Source organism: Euphorbia lathyris, chromosome 1 (assembly GCF_963576675.1).
Source record: "Euphorbia lathyris chromosome 1, ddEupLath1.1, whole genome shotgun sequence".
Lineage (NCBI taxonomy): Eukaryota > Viridiplantae > Streptophyta > Magnoliopsida > Malpighiales > Euphorbiaceae > Euphorbia > Euphorbia lathyris.
Window position 1 is genome coordinate 138,242,376 of NC_088910.1, and position 27,359 is coordinate 138,269,734.

The 27,359-nt window shown below is 36.1% G+C and overlaps 1 pseudogene; it reads left to right on the top strand.

Annotated features, from left to right (window-relative positions):
- The first annotated feature begins 50 nt into the window (after positions 1 to 50).
- On the top strand, positions 51 to 27,102 carry LOC136219602 (uncharacterized; annotated as a pseudogene).
- The last annotated feature ends 257 nt before the right edge of the window (positions 27,103 to 27,359 follow it).

The window sequence follows — 27,359 nt, forward strand, 5'->3', positions numbered from 1 at the left end:
CATCAGTTCAGTTGATTCTGGATAGTTTATCCTTTCCTGGAGAAAAATTAATAGTCCAGGCAGCAACAGTGACTCTTTCTGGTAACCATTACGAGATGAGCAAGCAAATAGTACAGATTAAAACAGTTAACATCAGAATGTTACAACCTTTGGTGAAGCTGGACTTTTCGGTCAAATGCCATTTTGGTGGCCAAATCCATTGATGAAGAAAGGTAACAAAAATATATTGGACGATGAAGATATTCCATTATTAAGACAGAAAGATCAAGCTGTGAGTTGTTAGTTTGCCTCCATTCAGCAACTGAGGAGACACAGACAGAAAGAAACATCTGAACCCCCTTCTATATTGGTGATAGTCTAGTATTTGCACTGGAATCAAATTCTAATTTATGGATTTTTCGTATTTATCAACTTATCATTGCGTCTGCTGCTCTTTTCATAAAGACTTCCATTGATGCTGCTGAAGGAAACTAAGATACTATTTTGCATCTAGGAAAGGGTTGATGTGAGTCAATGCCACAAGTCCTCAATTCATGCCATCTAGCTGAAACAATTGCAGGTGCAGCGACATTCAGAGCTTTTAAACAGGAAATGGATTCTTTTCCAAGAATCTAGACCTTAGTTTGGAAACTTTATATCCTGCAAATGACATAAATGTAAGTCCTTAGTTTCACAATTTTTCTGCAAATGACTGGTTTGTATAATGCCTGGAAACTTTATATCTTCATTCATTTCTGCTTCAATTCTTCATGTTTATAAGTTTCTGACAGGGCTTTTGGTTCTCAGCTGGTTCTCCAGTACATATTTGTACTATTGAAGGCTGGAGAACACAAAAGTGGGGTTGTTCGAAGAATTGGAAGCAGAAAGAGTTATGGCCTTGTTCAAGCATTGGAATATGTGAGGTAAAGTATGTTTTTTGCATGTTAATTTTTGTCGGATATTAATATGAAGTCGACTTTTAATTATCAGCTTGAGCTTTTGGTTGAATTGGTTTCATAACATAGTAATCTAGGATTGTTTTGTTGATCAAAGTGGTACCACATAAACATCAAGCAACACATATATGTGTGGAGAAAAATAATAGGAAAGAAAGCGTCTTTAGGCTTTTGTTTTATAGTTATTTTTTATTTTTGTTGGTTAAGCCCTTAGTCTCTTAATTTGACACGACGAGCTGCCATCAATTATAATCGAATGCATTAAATGCTCTTTGTTACTAAAAAAGTTATGAATATCAATTTTGGGTAAAAGAACGTTACTCACTTCATGTGTTTGAAATTGCATGTTTTGCGGTCCACAATGAAGTTTTACCGTTTTTCTACTAGCTCATCATACATAAAGAAACCGGCTTTTGAATAGATAAAATGCAATTTCAAATGCAAATGAAATAAAAAATGTTTAAGGATAATTTATTAGTCCATACATTTTTATACAACACATTGTTTAGTCTTTGTATTTTAAAAAGTACATTATGAAGTCCCTAACGTTTGTCACCAACAACTATTACATTCCTACCTTTTAACCCACGAGACTTTCTACAGGACCTACCACACTCCCATCTTCCTTTTTTTTTTCTTTTTACTCTCGCTCTTCACAAGAGAAACAAAATTCCCTGCCTTTTTTTCATCGAGTTTTATGTCCATAACTAATTTTTGTAATTTATCAATAGTTTAATGCGTTAAATTGGAAGATCAAAGATATAATCACACAAATTGAAAAAAATCAGAGGCCTCCATATGCTTTTTGTCAAATAATATTCTGCATATCAACAAACTTTCATTTCACTATGTTTCTGAGTAAATCATGTATAATTGATTGTTGAATTAAAAAAAGGGCGGCCCAGTGCACTATGCGTCCCCCACTTAAGCGAGGGTCCGGGGAGGGGTCCCACCACAAGGATGTACTGGGGGCAAGCCTTTTCTTGCCAATTTTTTGGCATGAGACCGCTCCTAAGACTCGAACCCGTGACCTCTCAGTCACACGACAACAATGTTTACCGTTGCGCCAAGGATTGTTGAATTAATTCGATAAATTTAATTATTACTGTGTGAGATAATAATAAAAGCTATTTTTGAACTTACCTATCGGCTTAAACTTTTAGGTCAAATAATTCCTTTGTACAATATTGGAGCCTTGTATTCAATACTCCGTTACCAAAGGATATTTTCTTCATGCTCCATATGGTTCTAGGCATGAGGAGGTGTACTGGGTATCTCACATTACTTTAGAGCATCTCGAACAAGAGTGCTTGATGAGGTAGAGGGTGCTTGAAAGAGTTTCTTGCATTGGAGAGATAAGAGTTTTTTGTTTTTTTATGTCAACGTTGCTACTTTTTGACATCCCTTTGGCACCCTTGCTTTTTTTTTTAAATAAAAAAATACAATTAAACATAAAAATATTATATTATTGAATATACGTGAGTTAATCCCATTTGAAGTAACTTTGGATGAGTTTTACCTTTATTTACAATTACTAACTCATGTAGTGTGACAGATATTGAGATAAAATATTGTTTTTTTTTATTAGAGATAGAGGCCGGAAAGGACAAAACCAAACCGGGCCCAAAATAAAGAAAATAAAATAAAATGTTATACAATGGACACGTGGGTTCTAGGCGAGATGGGTTTGAGAGTGTTCATGGAGGGTATGGTTTTGGAGATAAGAATGAAGCAGGAAATGATATTTTGGAATTCGCATCAGCCTATGACTTGAGTATCATGAACACATGGTTTATGAAGAGAACATCCCACTTAGTGACTTATCGGAGTGGCGGTAATGCGAGCCAAATTGACTTCTTCTTAGTAAGGAGTGCTTGGAGAAAGAGCTATATTGATTGTAAGGTGATCCCTGGTGAGAGTACGACAACCCAACATAGAGTAGTGGTGCTTGATTTTCGAAGTAGGAAATGTATAAGAAAACAAGCACCACAAGTAGAGACTAAGATTAAGTGGTGGAAATTGCAAGGAGAGAATCAACAAAAATTTGTGGATGAGATGACCAAAAAAGATGTTTGGACTTGTAATATGGATTTAGATATAGATTCGATATGGACTAAGATGGAGCATAGTATAAGGGAAGTAGCGAAGAAAGTTCTAGGGGAATCTAAGGGTAGCATGCCACCAGGTAAGGACACATCTTGGTGGACAGAAGAAGTACGACAAGCAGTAAAGAGTAAGCGAGAATCCTATAAAATATTGGGGAAATGTAGGAGTGACGAGAACTACGAAAAATACAAAGAGGCTAAAAGGGAAGTAAAGAAGGTCATACGAGGTGCTAGAGCAAAGGTGAATCGGGATCTGTATACCAGATTGGATACGAAAGAAGGGGAAAGAGACATATATAGAATTGCTCGGATGAGAGATAGGAAGACGCGAGATCTCGGAAAAGTTAAATGTGTGAAGGATGTGGACCAGAAAGTCCTAGTTGGAGATAAGGATATCAAGGAACGATGGAGGTCCTATTTTGATGACTTATTTAATGGAGATCGCAGACAAGATGTTGGAGATATAAGTATCCATCACGATATGATAAATCATGAATGCCTGCGGAGAATTCAAAAAGGTGAAGTCAAAATGGCATTAAGTAAGATGAAGTTGAAGAAAGCAGTAGGACCTGATGGCATCCCTATTGAGATTTGGAGATGTTTGGGAGAAAGAGGAATCGAATGGTTGACGACGTTCTTCAACAAAATTTGGAGAAACAATAAGATGCCATCAGAATGGAGGAAAAGTATCTTAATCCCTTTGTATAAGAACAAAGGCGATGTCCAAGATTGTGCCAACTATCGGGGAATCAAATTAATGAGTCACACTATGAAACTTTGGGAGCGAGTGATCGAACAAAGGCTAAGGAGGACGGTGAAGATCTCGGAAAACCAGTTTGGCTTTATGCCGGGAAGATCAACTATGGAAGCCATCCATCTAATGAGACAATTAATGGAGCACTATCGAAATAAGAAGAAAGACTTGCATATGGTTTTCATTGACTTGGAGAAAGCATATGATAAGGTACCAAGGGAAGTACTTTGGTGGGCCTTGATAAGGAAAGGCATTTCGCGGAAATATATTGACATCATAAAGGACATGTATGAGGGAGCATGCACGAGTGTACGTACTAGTGTTGGGAAGACTGAAGAGTTTCCTATTACGATTGGAGTGCATCAAGGTTCCGCACTAAGCCCATTTCTTTTTGCCATCGTTATGGATGAACTAACAAGTTCACTTCAAGATGGTATACCATGGTGCATGCTGTTTGCAGATGATATTGTGTTGGTTGATGAGACGAAAGAAGGAGTGGAGAGGAAGTTGGAACTATGGAGACAAACTCTAGAATCTAGAGGCTTTAAGTTGAGCCGAAGTAAGACAAAATATTTGGAGTGTAAGTTTAGCAGCCATAGGAGTAGGGAGGCAGGAACAATCACCCTAGATGGGAGAGTTGTTCAGGCCTCGGATTGCTTCCGGTATTTAGGATCTATTATCCAAACGGATGGAGAAGTAGATGGAGATGTTGCTCATAGGATTAAAGCTGGTTGGTCGAAGTGGAAGAGTGCTACGGGTTTCCTTTGTGACCCCGGCATGCCTAATAGATTGAAGGGGAAATTCTACCGGACAACAATTAGACCAGCATTGTTATATGGTACGGAGTGTTGGGCAGTGAAACATTGCCACATCCATAAGATGTCGGTGGCGGAGATGCGTATGTTGAGATGGATGTGTGGTCATACGAGAAAGGATCGGGTGAGTAATGAAATAATTAGGACAAAAGTAGGGGTCACATCTATTGAGAATAAAATGAGAGAAAACCGACTAAGGTGGTTTGGCCATGTGAGACGTAGAGCGCTTGATGCGCCGATTAGGAGAACCGAAGAGTGGCAAAGGGATGTAGTGGTGAGGGGTAGGGGAAGACCTAAGCAAACTTGGAGGAGGGTGATCGAGAGTGATATGAGTTTACTGGGAATTGAGGAAAATATGGTAGTGGATAGGACGGAGTGGAGGGAGCGAATTTGTGTCGCTGACACGACTTGATTTCACGGTTTTATAAGATGGTTCATGTTAGCCGACCCCGAATCATTTCGGGACTAAGGCTTTGTTGTTGTTGTTGTGGTTGTTGTTGTTGTTATACAAGCAACCGGAAAATAGAAGACTAAATAAACCTATACTGAGGTAGGCCTAAAATGTCATCTGACACAAAGGTTACACAAAAATTAGGAACAGTGTCCCACCTTATACGAGCAAGAGCGTCAGCAACTCGGTTACCTTCCCTGTAAACGTGTGAGACCGTGACAAGCTTCTGCGAACAGTGGTGAAGACACACCAACTAGTCATGATGGATTTTCCATGGAACGATAGTAGATTTTGACTTAAACAGCTCCACAACAAAGATTGAAATAAACAAATAAAATACTCATCTTTCCGATATCTTATTAGAGGATTACTGACATCTAATATTCAATTATATTAAGAGTAAATAATTTATTAGTCACTACCAAAGTTAGCATCCATTTTCCTTTCCTAAAAAAACCGCAGGTAGTTATTAATATTTAATATGCATCCCTTATTATATATAGCCATGTGATCAAGGTTGGGGCATATTACCACTACCATATACCATTATATTAAGATTAAATAAAAATTATATTTTAGTATTTCTAACGTCAAGTGTTGACTTGATCATATAATTATCTTCACGAGTTGGTTAATTAATTAATTAATGGCAAAATATTAAGTTGCTAGCTTTGACGGATTTGTCCTCACTTCAACCTGACAACTTTTGGCTTATAGTCATTTTAACATAAAAGAGGGCTCTATAAGCTTTGTTTTACATCCGCTAAATACACGGTCACTTTGTTCTACTCTATATTGCACGGAAACTCTTCTTCATTAGTGTTTCCGCGTTTCCGTTTCCTAGCTAATTTTTCTTAGAAATAACGTTTCCTGATATCCGTTTTCGTTTCCGTTTCATTTCCTGTTTCCGTTTCCGTGTAACATAGGTTCTACCTTCTTGGAATATGGAGGCACTTCTTTCATAGCTTGATCTTAGGTTGCAACTTAGCTTTGGAGAGAGACTTTCGTCTGTAATAGGTTTTCGGTACGTGTGACGTGATGCATCCAACCTTACAGAACTCTCTTTTCGAACAAATCATTATTTCTCGTGTCACTGTGAATTTTTGGGAGAACTTGCTTTATTCGAGACGTTCGACTACAAGTCACCAAACTTATCCTAAAGCATTCAAATGTGTCTTCCTCGGTTACTCTCATCTTCGTAAAGAGTATCATTGTTTCTCTCCAGTTTTTAATAAGTACCTTGTGTCTTCTGATTTCACAATTTTGGAGCGGCTTCGGATTTATCCCCTACCTTTCGATACATCGAGTTCCGATACGGATATTGATAGTGTGTTGGTTTATCAAGTCCACAATATTCCTCAGCCTCAGCCTCCACGACCATTTTGGCCTACTATCATTCAGGTATATTCAAGACGACGAAGTTCTGCTTCTAATCCAATACCAATAATTGTTTCGTCATCAGATCCAGACTGCATTTATTGGGAAAGTTGAATTAACTTAACATTGACTAGACCTGATATGATATAACCTATTCTATCAATGTTGTTAGCCAGTTTATATTTTCTCCACTTTGAGATTGTACTGGGCAGGGGACAAGGATGATAGAAGATCCACTAATGGCTACTACTTTGTCTTTGTTGGAGGGAATTTAGTTTTTTTGGAAAAGCAAAAAGCAACATGTTGTATCTGGCTCTAGTGCATAATCGGAGTATTAAGCAATGTCTCATCTTTTTTCCGAACTTGGATTCAAAATCACTACTTCAGCAAAGTTATGGTGTGATAATCAAGCAGTTTTTCATATTGCTATGCATGAACGTACCAAGCATATTCAGTAGAATGCCATTTTTGTTTGTGAGAAGCTTGAAGAGAACATCATTTTAAGCCCTACATCAGAATGGAGTAAACTATATTTGTAACAAGTTAGACATGACAAATATTTATGCTCTAGCTTAAGTGGGAGTGTTATGTGAATATTAGTTGTTGTAATTAATGAATAGCATGTCCAAGACTGCTGAAGGGCCACTATAGCATACTTAGGCTGCTTTTAGGGTAAAGATGTCTCCTTGACATTAGGGATAATATATGTGGCTAGTTGTGTATATATGTGTATGTAATACAGAAAATGCAGAAATGCCAATACAAAGAATTACATGTATCAAGTTGACATGATTAATATCTATGATTCAACTTGAGGGTATTACGGAATGCCATAATTGTATATAGCTGATAGCTAAATCAAATCGCTTAATCATAGGGATTATAGAATAAATACAATTAAATGTAATTATTTCTTTCCTAGTTTAGATAGCTCTGGACATGTTAGGCCTACATTAGGGCATATATAAACTCCCCAAAAATGTTAATGGCACATGTGGCCCTCATCCCTTCTTTCTCATGGCTTGGATCACCTAGTCAAACAAATATGTTATTTTGATACTAAAAAAGAAATATTGAATGATAGCTGTTTACTCCAAACAGTAGTCATGAATGAAGTATTTGATTAGGATTGAAAAGAGCTACTGATAAAATCATTTACAAGCAATAACATATAGTAAACAAACAACAATTGAATCAAACATGCCGCAGTAAAATACTGTCAAAGATTAATATAAGATCTATGATTGAATATATGGTGGGATGGGTCTGTGTTGTATAGGCTGCAAACGGATTCCATGACGGATACAAAAAAAAAATTTATTTTTTTTCCAACTTGAGGGACTCCAAATGTATTAAACTTTCTAGATTATGTTGAAAGTGAAAGATTTGCCGGTTTGATTTTATTTATTTATTTTGATCTAGACATTTATTTATTTATTATATACAGCCATGTGATCTTCACCCCAACCATATATCATTATATTAAGATTAAAGAAAATATATTTTATTCTTTCTATGTTGTACAATTATGTGACTGACTCACGCCAGTTGTTGACTTAATTATATAATTATGTTCCACGAGTTAGTTAGTTTATTAATTTATGGAATTCTTTGGCAGAATCGAATAGCAAAAGATTAAGTTGCCAACATTTGGCTTGTAGTCACTTTAACATAAAAGAGTGCTCTACAAATAAGCATGTTTTACATACATATATTGGTTCTTAATTTTATATATCTGTTGAATTTTATCTAACATATGTTGAAACTATGATTACACACAGGAAACAAATTTTACAGGAAGATGTGAATCAATGGCACATGTAAGTCCTCAGTTGCAAGCCACCTAGCTAAATCAATAGCAGGATACAAAATTTTATTTTCTGCTTCAGTTCTTCATGTTTATAATTTTCTGACTGGGCTTCTGGTGCTGCAGAATACAAAATTAGAATTGGAAGTGGCCTTCAGCATAGAGATGAAGAAATATGGGAGGTAAATTTTGTTTACAGCATGTTAATCATCATTTTTGCAGAATGGATTCTAAAACCTTTTTTTTTTTGTGAAGATTTCTGTTGATCAAAACTGGAGCACATGAACATCAAACCACGCATAAATGGACAAAAATAATAGGAAAAAGGAACATCTTGAGGTCCTTATTTTTTTTATTTTTGTTGATTGAGCCCTTTATGTTTCAATTTGACACATTTAACCTTCTATCAATTATAATTGCACACATTAAACATTCTTAGTTACTAAAAACATTAGTAGTGAAAAAAAAACTGCTCTTGAACTGTCATGGAACCAATTGAACTAAAAGCTCAAGCTAATAGTTAAGGCTTAATCATAGATCTTATATTAATCCCCAACATGAATATTTAAAATGCAATTTCAAATGCAGATAAAATAAATAACGCTCTTTAACAGAGTTTTATATTCATAGCTACTTTTTTTAGTAGCAAGAGGCTTAATGTTTCCAATTGTAATTGATGAGAGCTCAGTGTGTTATTGAAAAATCAGAGGCCTTGGAATGCTTTTTGCCATAATAATATTCTGCATACCAACAAATTATTAAAAGTTGAATTAGTTCATTAAAATTTAATTGTTACTAACTCGTGCAGTGATTTGCATATTAGGTTGTCAAATATTGACATAAAATATTGTTAGAATACATATTATTACTTAAATAATAAAAATCTTGTTAGAGGAGTACTGGCGATTGTTGTTACTGAGATCTTAAATATTTAATTATATTAAAATCTTGAACTTAATAATTGTGCATCTACATCTAGATCTAGCCATACCATATCAACTAATATCAGGAGTCAACGATGGATCAACTAAATATGGAAGTAATTTGATTTTTTTGAAAAATATGATTTTAAACTTAAATATGACATAACCTTTTATGTAAGGGATAAGGACCAAATATAACGTTTTATGTAAAGTTCATATATACTAGTAACATATGAAACAGTCCAAAAAATATGGTGCTCCCTCCGGTCTTTAATATATGCCGTTTAAGGTTTTTTACCAAGAACAATAAAACATTAATTAGATTATTAAAATGCCTATTAATACTTATCCTAAAACTCTATTTTTTATGCAAAATTTCTCTTTCTTCATAATTATTATGACTTGATTAGAATTATTTGCATTAATTACTGTCAAAGATTAACATAAAAACTATTATTCAATCTTAATTATCAGCTTAAGCTTTTAGTTCAATTGGTTCCTTGACATAGTATAAGAGCCTCTTTGATCAAGAGTTCGATTCCTGACAACCCCATTTATTAATTAACACAAAAATGAGACCGGAGGGAGTATCAATTATAATAAAAATAATTAAATCTTCAAATTTGACTTTTGTGGCATCTATCTTCCTTTCCTAAAATTCAGGTAGTTATGAATATGCATGCTTTATTATATACAGCCATGTGATTAAGATTGGTCAATATATCATTATATATTAAGATAAAAGAAAAATATACAATTTTGGGGCAGGAATTCTTTAACTGATCTCCTTCATTAATTCTTTAATTTCAATTATGCAAAGAGGCTAGTTTCCTTTTGCTATTTACAAACAATTCATAATTCCTTCCTTTTTAGGGACCAAATATTGCTTCTCCCCTAAAAATTTCACAGCCAGTGGCCAACTATCTTCACCCACTCTTGGAACTATCTTTTTCTTTTCATAATTTCTCACACCAAGGAAGACAAGTTTGCCTGCCATTCAGTAAGTTACTGATCCTAACTGCATTCTACTTCTGTTTTTTCCTTTTCTTTTGCATTTGCTTAGAAGTATTGAAATACTACTCTGACATCTGTTGGAATTTTTTCGAGGGTTACACATCAAAACTATAATGCTGCAGAATTTTACTAAAACAGCCCTTCTTGTTCCGTCTCTTCCTCCATAAAGGCTGCTCATATCATATGGCAGCAAGTGCATGGAGGAAACATGAAAACTGGAAGTCCGATTTTCTGCTGTCTTAACACACGTGATTTATTGATATTACTCATGGCAGACATCATTTTACACTTATTCCCACAAGAATATAAGCAAATTTCTTACAAGATTTGGTATTTGCAGATTTATTGAGTCATAATGCAGGAGAGCTTTTGGACCATGTTTTGTGATGATACCGAATGTTCTACTGATTTTGTGAAGAAATGTTGCAGCTCAAGCTTTTCTTCGTTAATTGGTCCATATTCGAACAGCAATATCATTGTGACCATTTCTGCTGATATTCTGCTTTTACTGATTATCTTTTCTATCTCCATTCATAAATCACTATCAAGGAAGCCTATAGAAGCACAGTCTCCGTCTCATTATTTCTCACCATTGTTATGTATTTCATCCATTTTTAATGCCATTTTAGGTTTGGCTTATCTGGGCTTAGGAATATGGAATATCGTTGAGCAAGTAAGCATAAATCATTCTATCTTGCCAGTGCACGCATGGGTAGTAAATTTATTGCAAGGGTTCTCATGGTTGCTTGTGAATTTTATAGTATGCCTTCCAAAACTATTCCTTCCATACATTTCTGCAATGAAAGTTTGTTCAGTTTTCACCTTCTTGTTTGCTGGATTTCTGTGCATTTCATCTCTTTTGGTGGCTGTTATTGATAAAACTGTGTCGATTCAGTTGATTTTGAATGCTTTAACCTTTCCTGGAGCTGCGCTACTTCTCCTTTATTGCTTTAAGAAGCACATTTCTACAGACAGAACTGCAAGCATCGAAAATCATGGTTTCTATGCACCATTGCCAAATGAGAAAGCAAATGCCAGTGGTGAAATCAATTTGAATGAAAATACTACCCCTTTTGCAAGAGCTGGGTTTTTCAGTAAAATGTCATTTTGGTGGATGAATCCATTAATGAAGAAGGGTAAGGATAAAATACTTGAGGATGAAGATATACCACTACTAAGAGAGGAAGATCGAGCAAAGGCTTGTTACTTAGCTTACATGGAGGAAGCAAAAAAACAGAAACATAAAGTATCATCTGATTCCGCCTCTATGTTGTCAGTGATCATTTCTTTGCATTGGAAACAAATTTTGATCTCTGGGTTCTTTGCATTGATTAAGGTACTCATTGTATCTTCTAGCCCTCTATTTTTAAAAGCATTCATTGATGTTGCTCAAGGGAACGGAGCTTTGAAGTATGAAGGTTATGCACTGACAATTGGATTGTTTCTTGTAAAAGTTTTGGAGTCTCTATCAGAAAGACAATGGAATTTTCGGACACGACTAATTGGAATCCAAGTAAGATCAATGTTATCTGCTGCAATCTTCCAAAAGCAACTACATCTATCAAATGTGGCTAAGGCAGCTCATTCTCCTGGTGAGATAGTTAACTATGTGGCTTCTGATGCTTATAGAATTGGTGAGTTCCCATACTGGTTTCATCAGATATGGACAACAAGCATTCAACTTTGTCTATCCTTAGCTATTATCTATTATACTGTTGGGCTGGCAACTATTGCAGCTTTTATCGCCATTGTTATGACTGTGCTTGGAAGTTCTCCACTGATTAAGACACAGCTTAAATATCAAAGGAAGATAATGGAAAAACAAGATGAGAGGCTTAAGGCCATTACGGAGGCACTTGCTAATATGAAGGTCTTGAAGTTGTATGCTTGGCAAACACATTTCAAGAATCTTATCGACGGATTAAGAAAAGAAGAACTTCACTGCATATCAAAATTACTATTACAAAAAGCATACAGTCTGGTTTTGTTTTGGTCATGCCCTGTTCTGATACCAGCAGTTACATTTTGGGCATGTTATTTCCTCAGAATTTCACTCACTGCTAGCAGTGTATTCACATTCCTTGCAACTCTGCGCATTGCCCAAGAATCAGTTAGGTTGATCCCAGAAGTTTTGGGAATCTTCATTGAAGCAAAGGTTTCACTAGATCGGATTCAGAGGTTCCTTGAAGAGCCAGAAATACAGAATAGAAATGTTCTGCAGAATTGCAGCAGCAAAGAGCTCAAGGAGTCCGTTTTTATTCGGTCTAGTGAAATTTTTTGGGATGCTAATCCCTCAGCAAGGACTTCATTAAGGAATATTAACTTGGTGGTTCAAGAAGGCGAAAAGGTGGCCGTCTGCGGAGAAGTTGGTTCCGGAAAATCAACCCTCTTAGCTGCAGTGCTTGGAGAAGTTCCTAAAATCAATGGAACTGTGAGTTTTGATAAAACCTTTTTCCTGCATTGTCTTCATATCTCCCATTTGATGTTTTTATTAGACAAGTTTGACAGATGAAAAAAAAAATGTCTGCTACTAAAGTATACACTTCATTTACAGGTTCATGTCCATGGAAAGATAGCATATGTTCCTCAATTTGCATGGATCCAAACTGGGACCATACAAGAAAATATTCTGTTTGGGTCTGAACTGGATCAAGTTAGATATCATGAGGTGATTAAGAGATGTTCCCTAGTGAAGGACCTTGAGATGCTTCCATTTGGGGACCTCACTCAGATTGGAGAAAAAGGTGTCAATTTGAGTGGTGGACAGAAACAACGCATTCAACTTGCTCGTGCTCTATATCAGGATTCTGATGTATATCTCTTAGATGATCCCTTCAGTGCAGTCGATGCACATACAGCAACCTTCTTGTTCAATGTACAGTACATTCTTCTGCGAGTAATATGATTTACTGGAAATATGGTCTTTTTGTAAGAAAGTTCTGGATTGTTGCAGGAATATGTTATCGGAGCTTTGTCAGGCAAGACAGTGCTGCTTGTCACCCACCAAGTCGACTTTCTTCCGGCTTTTAATTCTATTTTGGTATCTTTCTCTATAACTGTTTCTATCCCCCCCCTCCATTTGAATGTTATTTCTGTAATTCGAGCAGATCCTGAATTTCCTAGCAAATCAACTCATAAATATTATTTGATAACAGTTGATGTCTGGTGGGGAAATAATTAGAGAAGCTACTTATAATGAGTTGATGGCTTCCAGTCAGGAATTTCAAGATCTTGTCAATGCACACAAGAATACAGCTGGTTACGGTGAAGGAAAAAATGATCATGTTTATGGAAAAAGAATTGAAGCTTCTTACAAAGGGGAAATCCAGACAGCTTATATTCAAGAACAATTAAGAGAACCTATGGCGGATCAATTAATTAAAGAAGAAGAAAGAGAAGCAGGAAACACTGGTTTGAAGCCTTATTTGCAGTACTTGAGACATGGCAAAGGCTTTTTACATTTCTCTTTGGGAACCGTATTCCATGTCATGTTTTTAATTGGCCTACTGATACAGAATTATTGGTTAGCTGCCAACATCGAGAATTTTCATGTGAGCCGAATTCTCTTGTTCACAGTTTACACTGCAACAGGTCTTATTGTGGCATTAGTTCTGCTCCTGAGATCCTTATGTATAGTTATACTCGGATTTGGCGCTTCGAAATCTATATTTTCTTGTCTATCGTGCTCTCTTTTTTATGCACCAATGTCTTTTTATGACTCCACACCTCTTGGAAGAATACTCAGCAGAGTAAGAAAATTGAATTTCATTCCCTAGCTTTGAAAGCCCAAACTTGATATTATTATTTTTTTTTTCTGCAGGTGTCATCTGATTTGAGCATCATTGACACTGAAGTGGCTTACAGAATGTTGATAGCATCCGGCTCAACCATCAGCTCATACTCCAATTTTTTAGTACTGGCTTTTCTTACTTGGCCAGTCTTGTTTGTAATAGTTCCCATGCTTTATATAACTTCAAAATTGCAGGTATCCGAATTATGTACTCCTGGCCTTTTTTGTTGATAGTTTTCTTAGTGCTTCTAATTTCTTCTGATGCATTTTACTATTTGCTTTAATATATGCAGGCATACTACTATGCTTCTACGAAAGAGATGATGCGAATCAACGGCACAAGTAAGTCCTCAGCTGCAAGCCAACTTGCTGAATCAATTACAGGAGTGATGGTAATAAGAGCTTTTAGGCAAGAAGACCAATTCTTTTCAAAGAATCTAGAACTCGTTGACAGAAATGCAAGTTCATACTTCCATAACTTCTCTGCAAATGAGTGGTTGATTGAACGTCTGGAATTTCTGTGTGCAATTGTTCTCTCTTCCGCAGCACTTGCCATGACATCACTTAAACTTGGAGCTTCTGCTTCTGGTCAGTTATAGTTGCCTGTCAACTTTTTTTAGCTTCATGTTTCATCATATAACTTAATTTACAAATGCTTTCTACATATATAACTTGATGTCAGGATTTATTGGAATGGAGCTATCTTATGGCCTTTCATTGAACCTGTTTCTCGTTGGTTCGATACAGACCCAGTGTATGCTGTCAAACTTAATTGTTTCTGTAGAAAGGGTGGAACAGTACATGCTTATTCCTAGTGAAGCTCCAGAAGTAGTTGAAGGTAATAGACCTGACCCCAATTGGCCTGCTGTTGGTAAAGTGGAAATATGTAATCTGAAGGTAAAGTGTAAATACCTATATCTTGTTCTGTGTGTTCACATCATCAAGAACTATATATATATATATATATATATATATGTATGGCTTCTGCATTACATCTAATAGCATAAAACAGGTTCAATATCGACCCACTGCTCCGTTAGTTCTTCATGGAATAAGTTGCACCATTGAAGGAGGACATAAAATTGGGATAGTTGGAAGAACTGGGAGTGGAAAAACAACTCTTATTAGCGCCTTGTTTCGTCTGGTTGAGCCTGCAGAAGGGAAAATAGTTATAGATGGCATTGACATTTCGACAATTGGGCTTCATGATCTAAGAGCACATTTGGCAATCATCCCGCAGGATCCAACTCTTTTTGTTGGCTCTGTCCGATACAACTTGGACCCCTTGTCAGAGTATACAGATCAAGAAATATGGCAGGTAAAATTCCAATTTTTCATGGTTTTGATAGTGATATCATATATTTAGTTTCATGCACCCTCTTATGTTTTCATGAACATGTTGAAGGTTGTAGAGAAGTGTCATCTTAGAGCAGCCATTCAAGGAAAAGAAGATGGCCTAAATTCTCCAGGTGAGAAATTTTGTTATGAACAAGATGCAATTCATTCAAGATCTCTTATTTTTCACACAAACATCCGCAATTGCAGTCACACATGATGGATCAAATTGGAGTATGGGACAGCGACAACTGTTCTGTCTAGGACGAGCATTACTAAAGAGAAGCAGGATACTTGTACTGGATGAAGCCACCGCATCTATAGACAATTGGACAGATTCTGTCATTCAGAAAACCATAAGAACAGAATTTGCAGATTGCACTATAATAACTGTGGCTCACAGAATCCCAACTGTGATGGACTGCACTATGGTGCTTGCCATTAGTGATGGTGAGTCGTTGCTATGATCTTGACACTACACAATCCATTCTTTTACATTTAATAACAATATGCGGCTGCATTATCAGGTAAACTAGCAGAGTATGATGAGCCATTGAAGCTGATGAGTAAGGAAGGATCTATATTTTCCCAGCTTGTAAAGGAATACTGGTCTCACACTAGAAGCAGCAGCTGTTGAGAAAATTGACAATGTTGAAAAAGCCTTACAACTGCAGGAAGATAGTATTTGAGTTTTGAGAATGATCTTTTTTATATAGAACTTTTGAATCATTTATCTCTGAATATATAAAATTCACTTAAGCTTTTGAGTTTTGTTTCGCTATCACCTTCTTCCTCTCTGGATTATCTGCATTTCATCTCCTTTGATAGTTTATTGACAAAAAAGCATCAGTTTGTATTTTTCTGTCATTTTATCCTTCCATGGAGAAAAAATAATAACCCCGGCATTAATAGTGACTCGTGCTGGGAACCATTACCAGATTAGCAAGCAAATACTACAGTTTATATCAGATTGTTACAATTTGTGGTGAGGCTGGATTTTTTGGTCAAATCCATTGCTAAATAAAGGTAACAAAAAGACAGACAGAAAGACTTTTAACCCCTTGTCTACTATTTTTATTTTATTTATTAAGGTGGTCATTGCGTCTGCTCCTCTGCTCATAAAGACTTCCAGTGATGCTGCTGAAGGAAACTGAGATACTATTTTGCATCTATGAAAAAGTTGATGTGAATCAATGACACATGTAAGTCCTCAGTTGCAAGCCATCTAGCTAAACCAATAGCAGTAGCAGCGAGCATTGGAGCTTTTAAACAGGAAGATGGATTATTTTCTGCTTCGGTTCTTCATGTTTATAATTTTCTGATAGGGCTTCTGGTTCTCCAGGGAATAAGTTGTACTATTGAAGGTTGGAGAACACAAAATTAGAATTGGAAGTGGAAATATTTGTGGCCTTCTTCATGCATAGAGAAGAAGAAATATGGGAGGTAAAGTTTGTTTACAGCATGTTAATTATCATTCTTGCAGAATGGATTCTGAAAATGTGCATTTTTTCATGTATCATCACTTACACCTCTAAAACCTTTTTTTTTTAACAGATTCCTGTTGATCAAAACTGGACCACATAAACATCAAACCACACATATAAATGGACAAAAATAATAGGAAAGAGAAACATCTTCAGGCTCTTATTTTTTTCAACCTTTGTTGATTAAGCCCTTTATTTTTCAATTTGACACATTTAACCTTTGATCAATTATAATTGCACAAATTAAACGTCTTTAGTTACTATAAACGTTATTTGTGAACTTCAATCTCGGCTTGAAGTATTAATAATTTGATTTGAGTTTGAGTTTGAATTTTCATGTTTTATAGTCCGGAGGTTTTTACCGTTTCCTATAACCACAACATATATATATAAAACTGCTTTTGAACATCTAAAATACAATTTCAAATGTAGTTGAAATGACTAATGCTCTTTAACCGAGTTTTATGTTCGTAGCTAACCTTTGCATTAACAAGAAAACTTAATCAACAAACATCGAAAAATCAGAGGCCTTGGGATGCTTTTTGTCACATAATGTGTTAAGTTTTGACAATTTTTGATGTTGCTTGTATTTGAGATGCTATAAATAAGGAGTCATTTGACTTTTTAGACGTGAGTTAATCCTCATTTGAAGTAACTTTGGGTGAGTTTTACCTTTATTTACAATTACTAACTTACGTAGTGATTTGCATATTCGGTTGACAAATATTGAGATAAAATATTTATTTAAATAAATAAATAAAATACTCATCTTTCCTATATCTTATTAGGGGATTACTGGTGATCTCATGTTACAAAATGACATCTTTAATATTCAATTATATTAAGACTAAATAATTTAGCATCCATTTTCCTTTCCTAGGAAGAACCTCAGGTAGTTATTAATATTTAATATGCAGGCTTTATTATATATAGCCACGTGATCAAGATTGAGCCATATTGATCTCTGGACCACTACCATATACCATTATATTTAATATGGAGGCACTTCTTTCATAGCTGGATCTTAGGTTGCAACTTAGCTTTGGAGAGAGACTTTCGTTCTGTAATAGGTTTACAGTACGGGTGATGCGATGCATCCAACCTTACAGAACTCTCTTTTCGAACAAATCATTATTTCTCGTGTCACCGTGAATATTTGGGAGTACTTGTTTTATTCGAGACCTTCGACTACAAGTCACCAAACTTATCCTAAAGCATTAAAATGTGTCTTCTTTGGTTACTCTCGTGAGTATTGTTGTTTCTCCCCAGTTTTTAATAAGTAACTTATGTCCTCTGATTTCACATTTTGGAGCAGCTTCGCTTTTATCCCCTACCTTTCGATACATCCAGTTCGGATACGGATGTTGATAGTGTGTTGGTCTATTAAGTCCACAATATTCCTTAGCCTCCATGACCATCTTGGCCTTCTATCATTCAGGTATATTCAAGAAAACGGAGTTCTGCTTCTGATCCAATAACTTGGTTTGTCATCAGATCCAACCTCAGGCTCTAGACAAGATAGTGATAACCTTCCTATGGCTCTTATTGCTTCACTTGATTCTACTGCTGTTCCTAAATCTGTCTAGGAGGCCTTATCACATCCAGGCTGGCGCAATGCAAGGTAGAGGAAATGAATGCTTTGAATGCTAATGGTACTTGGGATTTGGTAATGTGCCTGCCGGAAAGAAATCCGTTAGATGTCGATGGATGTTTGTTGTGAATGTCAATTCTGATGGTTCAGTTGCTCGTTTAAAGGCTCGCCTTGTTGCAAAGGGCTATGCTCAAACTTATGGACTTTTCTTACACTTTTTCTCCGGTGGCTAAGAAGACCTCTATTCGTCTTTTTATCAAAGTAGTTGAGCGGTTTGGGATGAAGAAGTGCGAGTGTGATTACTCCGTTTTCTATAAACACTCTGCAGCAGATATCATTCTTCTTGTCGTCTGACGATATTGTTATTTCAGGAAGTGACATCTTAGGAATCTCATATCTAAAATCCTTTCTTCACGTAGTTTCATATTAAGGATTTGGGTACTCTAAAGTACTTCTTGTGGATTGAGGTGTCAAGGAATAAGAAAGAATCTTTACAAAATATGTTCTTTATTTGTTTTTAGAAATAGAAAAATGTGGAGCTAAGCCATGTAGTGCGCCTATGATTCCAAATTTTCACATCGGAAGGAAAGCCATTTGAAGATCCCAGAAGATATCTACGTTTAGTGGGAAAGCTGAATTAACTTACATTGACTAGACCTGATATAACCTACTCTGTAAATGTTGTTAGTCAGTTTATATCTTCTCCCACCATTGATCACTGGACTGCTCTGAGATTGTGTATTCGATGCAGACTCGGCAGGGGACAAGGATGGTAGAAGATCCACTAATGGCTACTACTTTGTCTTTGTTGGAGGGAATTTAGTTTTTTGAAAAAGCAAAAAGCAACATGATGTATCTGGCTCTAGTGCACAATCTGAGTATTAAGCAATGTCTCATTCAGTTTGTGAGATTATGTGGATTCGTCATCTTTTGTCCGAACTTGAAGTCAAGATCACTACTTCAGCAAAGTTATGGTGTGATAATTAAACAGTTCTTCATATTTCTAAGCATATTCAGTAGAATGCCATTTTTGTTTGTGAGAAGCTTAAAGAGAACATCATTTCTAAGCCCTACATCAGAACTGATGAGCAGCTTGGAGATATCTTCACTAAGGCCTTAAATCGGGTTCGAGTAAACTATATTTGTAACAAGCCCTACATCAGAATCAATGAGCAAGTTGGAGTAAACTATATTTGTAACAAGTTAGACATGACAAATATTTATGCTCTAGCTTAAGGGGAGTGTTATGTGAATATTAGTTTGTAACTAATGAATAGCATGTCCAAGACTGCTGAAGGGCCACTATAAGCTTTTAGGGTAAAGATGTCTCCTTGACATTAGAGGTAATATCTATAGCTAGTTGGGTGTATATGTGTATGTAATACAGAAAATGCAGAAATACCAATACAAAGAATTACATGTATCAAGTTGGACATGATTAATATCTATGCTTCAACTTGAGGGTATTACGGAATGCCATAATTGTATATAGCTGTTAGCTAAATCAAATCCCTTAATCATAGGGGTTATAGAATAAATACAATGTAATTATTTCTTTCCTAGTTTAGATAGCTCTGTACATGTTAGGCCTAATATTTGGTTGTTTCCTACATTAGGGTATATTTAAACTCCCTAAAAATGTTAAAGGCACATGTGGCCCTTGTCCCATCTTTCTCATGGTTTGGATCACCTAGTCAAACAAATGTGTTGTTTTGATCCTAAAATGAAAAAGAAATATTGAATTATAGCTGATTTTTGTTGTTTACTCCAAACAGTAGTCATGAATGAAGTATTTGATTAGGCTTGAAAAGAGCTACTGATAGTTACTTTAGAAAGAAAATCAATTAATATTTACGGGCAATAACATATACTCCCTCTGTTTCATTTTAATTGTCTTTTAAGGTTTCTACACACATATTAAGAAACCTATTAATTAACCTAAAAAGTAGTTAAACATTACCTTATTACCCTCTTGCAATTAATGCTTAAATTTCTCTGCAAATTTCTTTCCTTTCATTATATGAGCACAAAGTTGGAAAAAATACATTTAATGCTCATTGAAAAGTGTAAAACGTAAAATAATTTGAAACAAATTTTTTTCCTCAAAACGACAATTATTATGAAACGGAGAGAGTAGTAAACAAGCAACTTTTGAACCAAACACGCCGTAGTAGGATAGAAAAATTTCCTTTTCCACAACTTGCACAAGGTCCAACTACTTTGTTCCCATCCCAATGGCCATATTTTAATGAAAATTTTCTAGAGGCTTAATACATCAGAGGTCCCACTGAACGAGGCCCAAAGAACCGATTAGTCCCCTAAACTTTAACAATATCTTATCAGTCCTCTGAGCTTGGTTAAAATGATATGATTAACTCCTAAATGCTACTTGGAAGAGTTAGAAGAGATTTGGATAAATTGAAACACGTAGAGACTAATAGGTCGCCTTAAGCAAAATTCAAATGGCAAATGAGAAGTTCAGGAATCAATCTTTTTTTTTTTTGCCAACTTCAGGGACTCCAAATGTATTTGGCTTTCTAGATTATGTTGAAAGTGAAAGATTCACCGGTTTGATTTTATTTATTTATTATATACAGCCATGTGATCTTCACCCCAACCATATATCATTATATTAAGATAAAGAAAATATATATTTATTCTTTCTATGTTGTACAATTATGTGACTCACTCATGCCAGTTGTTGACTTAATTATATATTGATGTTCCACGAGTTAGTTAGTTAATTAATTTATGGAATTCTTTGGCAGAGTAGAATAGCAAAAGATTAAGTTGCCAACTTTTGACGGTTTTGCCCTCACAGCCTAACAACATTTGGCTTATAGTCAGTTTAACATAAAAGAGTGCTCTACAAATAAGCATGTTTTACATACATTGGTTCTTAATTTTATATATCTGTTGAATTTTTTCTAACGTATATTGAAACTATGATTCTGCAGAATTTTGCTCAAATAGCCCTTCCTGTTCCTAACAAGGTTTAGAATTTGCAGATTGATCAAGTCATAAATAATCAATATGGAGGAGAGCTTTTCTCGGTTAATTGGTCCATATTCAAACAGCAATATCATTGTGATAATTTCTGCTGATATTCTTCTTTTGCTGATTATCTTTTCTATCTCCATACATAAATCATTATCAAGGAAGCCTACAGGAACACAATCTGTGTCTCCTTATTTCTCACCATTGTTATGTATTTCATCCATTTTCAATTCCATTTTAGGCTTGACTTATCTGGGCTTGGGGCTATGGGATATTGTTGAACAAATTAGCAGAGATCATTCCGTCGGCTTGGGGGTAGTAAATTTAATGCAAGGATTCTCATGGTTGCTTGTGAATTTTATAGTATGCCTTCCAAAACTATTCCTTCCATACATTTCAGCTATGAAAGTTTGTTCAGTTTTCACCTTCTTGTTTGCTGGATTTCTCTGCATTTCATCTCTTTTGGTGGCTGTTATCGATAAAACTGTGTCGATTCAGTTGATTTTGAATGCTTTAACCTTTCCAGGAGCTATTCTTTTTCTCCTCTGTTGCTTTAAGAGGCACATATCTACAGATAGAACTCCAAGCACTGAAGATCATTGTTTGTGTGCACTATTGCTAAGTGGGAAAGCAAATGCCACTTGTGAAATCAATTTGAATGAAAATACCACCCCTTTCGCAGGAGCTGGATTTTTCAGTAAAATATCGTTTTCATGGTTGAATTCATTAATGAAGAAGGGTAAGGATAACATACTTGAGGATGAAGACATACCACTACTAAGACAGGAAGACCGCGCAAAGACTTGTTACTTAGCTTACATGGAGGAAGTAAGAAAACAGAAACAGAAAGTATCATCTGACTCTGCCTCAATGTTATCAGTGATCATTTCGTTGCATTGGAAACAAATTTTGATCTCTGGCTTCTTTGCATTGATTAAGGTACTCACTGCATCTTCTGGCCCTCTATTTTTAAAAGCATTCATTGATGTTGCTCAAGCTAAAGGACCGAGGCATGGAGGTTATGCATTGACAGTTGTGCTTCTTCTTACAAAATTCTTGGAGTCTCTATCAGAAAGGCAATGGTTTTTTCGAACACGATTGATTGGAATCCAAGTGAGATCGATGTTATCTGCTGCAATCTACCAAAAGCAGCTACATCTATCAAATGTTGCTAAGGCAGCTCATTCTCCTGGTGAGATAGTTAACTATGTAGCTTCTGATGCTTATAGAATTGGAGAGTTCCCATATTGGTTTCATCAGATATGGACAACCAGCATTCAACTATGTCTTGCCTTAGCTATTATCTATTATACGGTTCGGTTGGCAACTATTGCAGCATTTATTGCCATTGTTCTGACTGCCCTTGCAAGTTCTCCACTGGTCAAAACACAGCTTAAATACCAAAGGAAGTTGATGCAAAAACAAGATGAGAGGCTCAAGGTCATTACGGAGGCACTTGCTAATATGAAGGTCTTGAAGTTGTATGCTTGGCAAACACATTTCAAGAATCTTATCGACGGATTAAGAAAAGAAGAACTTCACTGCATATCAAAATTACTATTACAAAAAGCATACAATCTGGTTTTGTTTTGGTCATGCCCTGTTCTGATACCAGCAGTTACATTTTGGGCATGTTATTTCCTCAGAATTTCACTCTCTGCTAGTAGTGTGTTCACATTCCTTGCAACTCTGCGCATTGCCCAAGAATCAGTTAGGTTGATCCCAGAAGTTTTGGAAAGCTTCATTGAAGCAAAGGTTTCACTAGATCGGATTGGGAGGTTTCTTGAAGAGCCAGAGTTACAGAAAGGAATTTTCTGCAGAATTCCAGCAGCAAAGAGCTCAATGAGACCATTTTTTTCCAGTCAAATGAAATTTTTTGGGATGCTAATCCCTCGGGAAACCCTACATTAAGGAACATAAACTTGGTGGTTCAAGAAGGCAAAAAGGTGGCTGTCTGCGGAGAAGTTGGTTCCGGAAAATCAACCCTCTTAGCTGCAGTGCTTGGAGAAGTTCCTAAAATCAATGGAACTGTGAGTTCTGATGAAAACTTTTTCCTGCACTATCTCTATATCTCCTAATTGAGGTTTTATGAGACAAGTATAATAGATGAAAAGAAGAAATTACTAAATTTTCTGCTAATAAACTATACATTTTGTTGTACAGGTTCATGTTTACGGAAATATAGCATATGTTCCTCAAGTTGCATGGATCCAAACTGGGACCGTACAAGAAAATATTTTGTTTGGGTCTGAACTGGATCAAGTTAGATATCTTGAGGTGATTGAGAGATGTTCCCTAGTGAAGGATCTTGAAATGTTTCCATTTGGGGACCTCACTCATATTGGGGAAAAAGGAGTCAATTTGAGTGGTGGACAGAAACAACGCATTCAACTTGCTCGTGCCCTGTATCAGGATACCGATGTATATCTCTTGGATGATCCCTTCAGTGCAGTGGATGCACATACAGCAACCTTCTTGTTCAATGTAATAGTACATCTTCTTGTTATTCTGTGATTAATCTAATTTACGGGAAATGTGTTCTTCATGTAAGAAAGCTTGGATCATTGCAGGAATACGTCATCAGAGCTTTGTCAGGCAAGACAGTGCTACTTGTTACACACCAAGTCGACTTTCTTCCAGCTTTTGATTCTATTTTGGTTAGTTTCCCCCATTTTCAAACCATAGACTGACATTTTCATTTGAATGTTTTAATAAACATTGTTGCAAAATCTGAATTTTTAAGCAAATCAACTCATACAAATCTGACTTTCTAACAGTTGATGTCTGGTGGGGAAATAATCCGAGAAGCTACTTATAATGAATTGATGGCTTCCAGTCACGAATTTCAAGATCTTGTCAATGCACACAAGAACACTGCTGCTTACAGTGAAAGCCAAAATGGGGAAATAACTGAAGCTTACAAAGAGGAAATCCAGACAGTTAATATTCACGAACAACTAATAGAACCTATGGCGGATCAATTAATTCAAGAAGAAGAAAGAGAAGCAGGAAACACTGGTTTGAAGCCTTATCTGCAGTACTTACATCACAACAAAGGCTTTTTATACTTCTCTTTAGGAACCATATTCCATATCATATTTTTACTTGGCCAAGTGATACAGAACTATTGGTTGGCTGCCAACGTCGAGAATTTTCGCGTGAGCCAAATTCTCTTGTTCACAGTTTACACTGTCACAGGTTCTATTGTGATATTGTTTCTGCTCGTCAGATCCTTATGTGCAGTTCTACTCGGATTAGGCGCGTCCAAATCTATATTTTCTTGTTTGTCATCATCTCTTTTTTATGCACCAATGTCTTTTTATGACTCCACGCCTATTGGAAGAATACTGAGCAGAGTAAGAAATTAGAATTTCATTCCCAAGCTTTTAGAGCCAAAACTTCATATGATTTGTCTATTAATTTTTTTCTTTCTGTAGCTGTCGTCTGACTTGAGCATCATTGACACTGAAGTGGCTTTCAGAATGATAATAACATCAGGCTCAACCATCAACTCATACTCCAATTTTGTAGTACTGGCTTTTCTTTCTTGGCCAGTCTTGTTCGTAATAATTCCCATGCTTTATATAAGTTCACGATTGCAGGTATCGGAATTATGCATATTTTCTTGGTTCTTCTAATTTCTTCTTATGCATATTTTCATAATGGATGCTTTCTTTCTACTGTTTGTTTTGATATATGTAGGCATACTACTATGCTTCTACGAAAGAGTTGATGCGAATCAATGGCACAAGTAAGTCATCAGCTGCAAGCCAACTTGCTGAATCAATTACAGGAGCAATTGTAATAAGAGCTTTTAGGCAGGAAGACCGATTCTTTTCAAAGAATCTAGATCTCATTGACAAAAATGCAAGTTCATACTTCCATAACTTGTCTGCAAATGAGTGGTTGATTGAACGTCTGGAAATTCTCTGTGCAATTGTTCTCTCTTCGGCAGCACTTGCCATTACATTGCTCAACAACGGAGCTTCTGCGTCTGGTTAGTTATAGTTGCCTGTCAAATTTCATAGCTTCATGATTCATTATAACACTTATCTACAAACCCTTTCTGGATGAAATTTCATGCCAGGATTTATTGGAATGGAGCTTTCTTATGGACTTTCATTGAACCTATTTCTCGTGAATTCCATCCAGTTCCAGTGCTTGCTATCAAACTTAATTATTTCTGAAGAAAGGCTGGAACAGTACTTGCTTATTCCTAGCGAAGCTCCAGAAGTAATAGAAGATAATAGACCTGACCCCAATTGGCCTGCTGTAGGTAGAGTGGAAATATCTAATCTGAAGGTAAACTGGAAATATGTAACTTTTGTTCTGTCAATTCAAAACATCAAGGCAAATATATCATTTCATAGCATCAAACAGGTTCGATATCGACCCAATTCTCCACTAGTTCTTCATGGAATAAGTTGCACCTTTGAAGGAGGACATAAGATTGGGATAGTTGGAAGAACTGGAAGTGGAAAGACAACTCTCATTAGCTCCTTGTTTCGGCTGGTAGAGCCTGCAGAAGGAAAAATAGTGATGGATGACATTGACATTTCCAAAATTGGGCTTCATGATCTAAGATCACGTTTGGCAATCATCCCGCAGGATCCAACTCTTTTTGTTGGATCTGTCAGATACAACTTGGACCCCTTGTCTGAGTATACAGACCAAGAAATATGGCAGGTAAAATTTCAATATTTCATGCTTCTGATATTGATATCATATATTTGATTTCATACACCCTCTTATGTTTTCATGAACATTTGGAAGGTTGTAGAGAAGTGTCATCTTAGAGCAGCCATTCAAGGAAAAGAAGATGGCCTGAATTCTCCAGGTGAGATATTTTGTTATGAACAAGATGCAATTCATACAAGAGCTCTTATTTTTCACACTAACATCAGTAATTGCAGTCACACAAGATGGGTCGAACTGGAGTATGGGACAGAGACAACTCTTCTGTCTAGGACGAGCATTACTAAAGAGAAGCAGGATATTAGTATTGGATGAAGCCACTGCATCCATCGACAATGCCACAGATTCTGTCATTCAGAAAACCATAAGAACGGAATTTTCAGACTGCACTATAATAACTGTGGCTCACAGAATCCCAACTGTGATGGACTGCACTATGGTTCTTGCCATTAGTGATGGTGAGTTATTTCTATGATCTTCACACTACACAATTCATTCTTTTACATTTAATAACAATATGGGGTTCCATTGTCAGGGAAACTAGCAGAGTATGGTGAGCCATTGAAGCTTTTGAGTAATGAAGGATCTATATTTGCCCAGCTTGTGAAGGAATACTGGTCTCATACTAGAAACAGCAGCAGCAGCAGCTGTTGAGAAAATTGGCAATTTAATTGGGATTTTTCATTTTTATATAAAACTTTTGGATCATTCATCCCTCTCTATATATAATTGAATTAAGTTGTTGAGTTTTGTTTCATTATCACCTTCTTCCTATCTTGATTTATCTGCATTTCATCTCCATTGGCAATTTATGGACAAAAAAGCATCAGTTCAATTGATTTTGGACATTTTATACTCTCCTGGACAAAAATTAATAGTCCAGGCATCAACAGTGACTCTTTCTGGGAACCATTAGGAGATGTGCAAGCAAATACTACGGATTAAAACAGTTAACATCAGAATGTTATAACTTTTTTTTGACAGGAAGATCAAGCAGTGAGTTGTGAGTTTGCCTCCATGCAGCAATTGAGAAGATACAGACAGAAAGGAACATATGAACCCCCTTTTATATTGCTGATAGTCTTGTATTTATCAAGTGATTATTGTGTCTGCTGCTCTTTTCATGAAAACTTCCATTTATGCTGCTGAAGGAGCTAAGATACTATTTTGCATCTAGGAAAGGGTTGATGTGAATCAATGGCGCAAGTAAGTACTCAGTTCATGCCATCTGGTTGAATTAATTGCTGGTGCAGCGACAATCAGAGCTTTTAAACAGGAAGATGAAG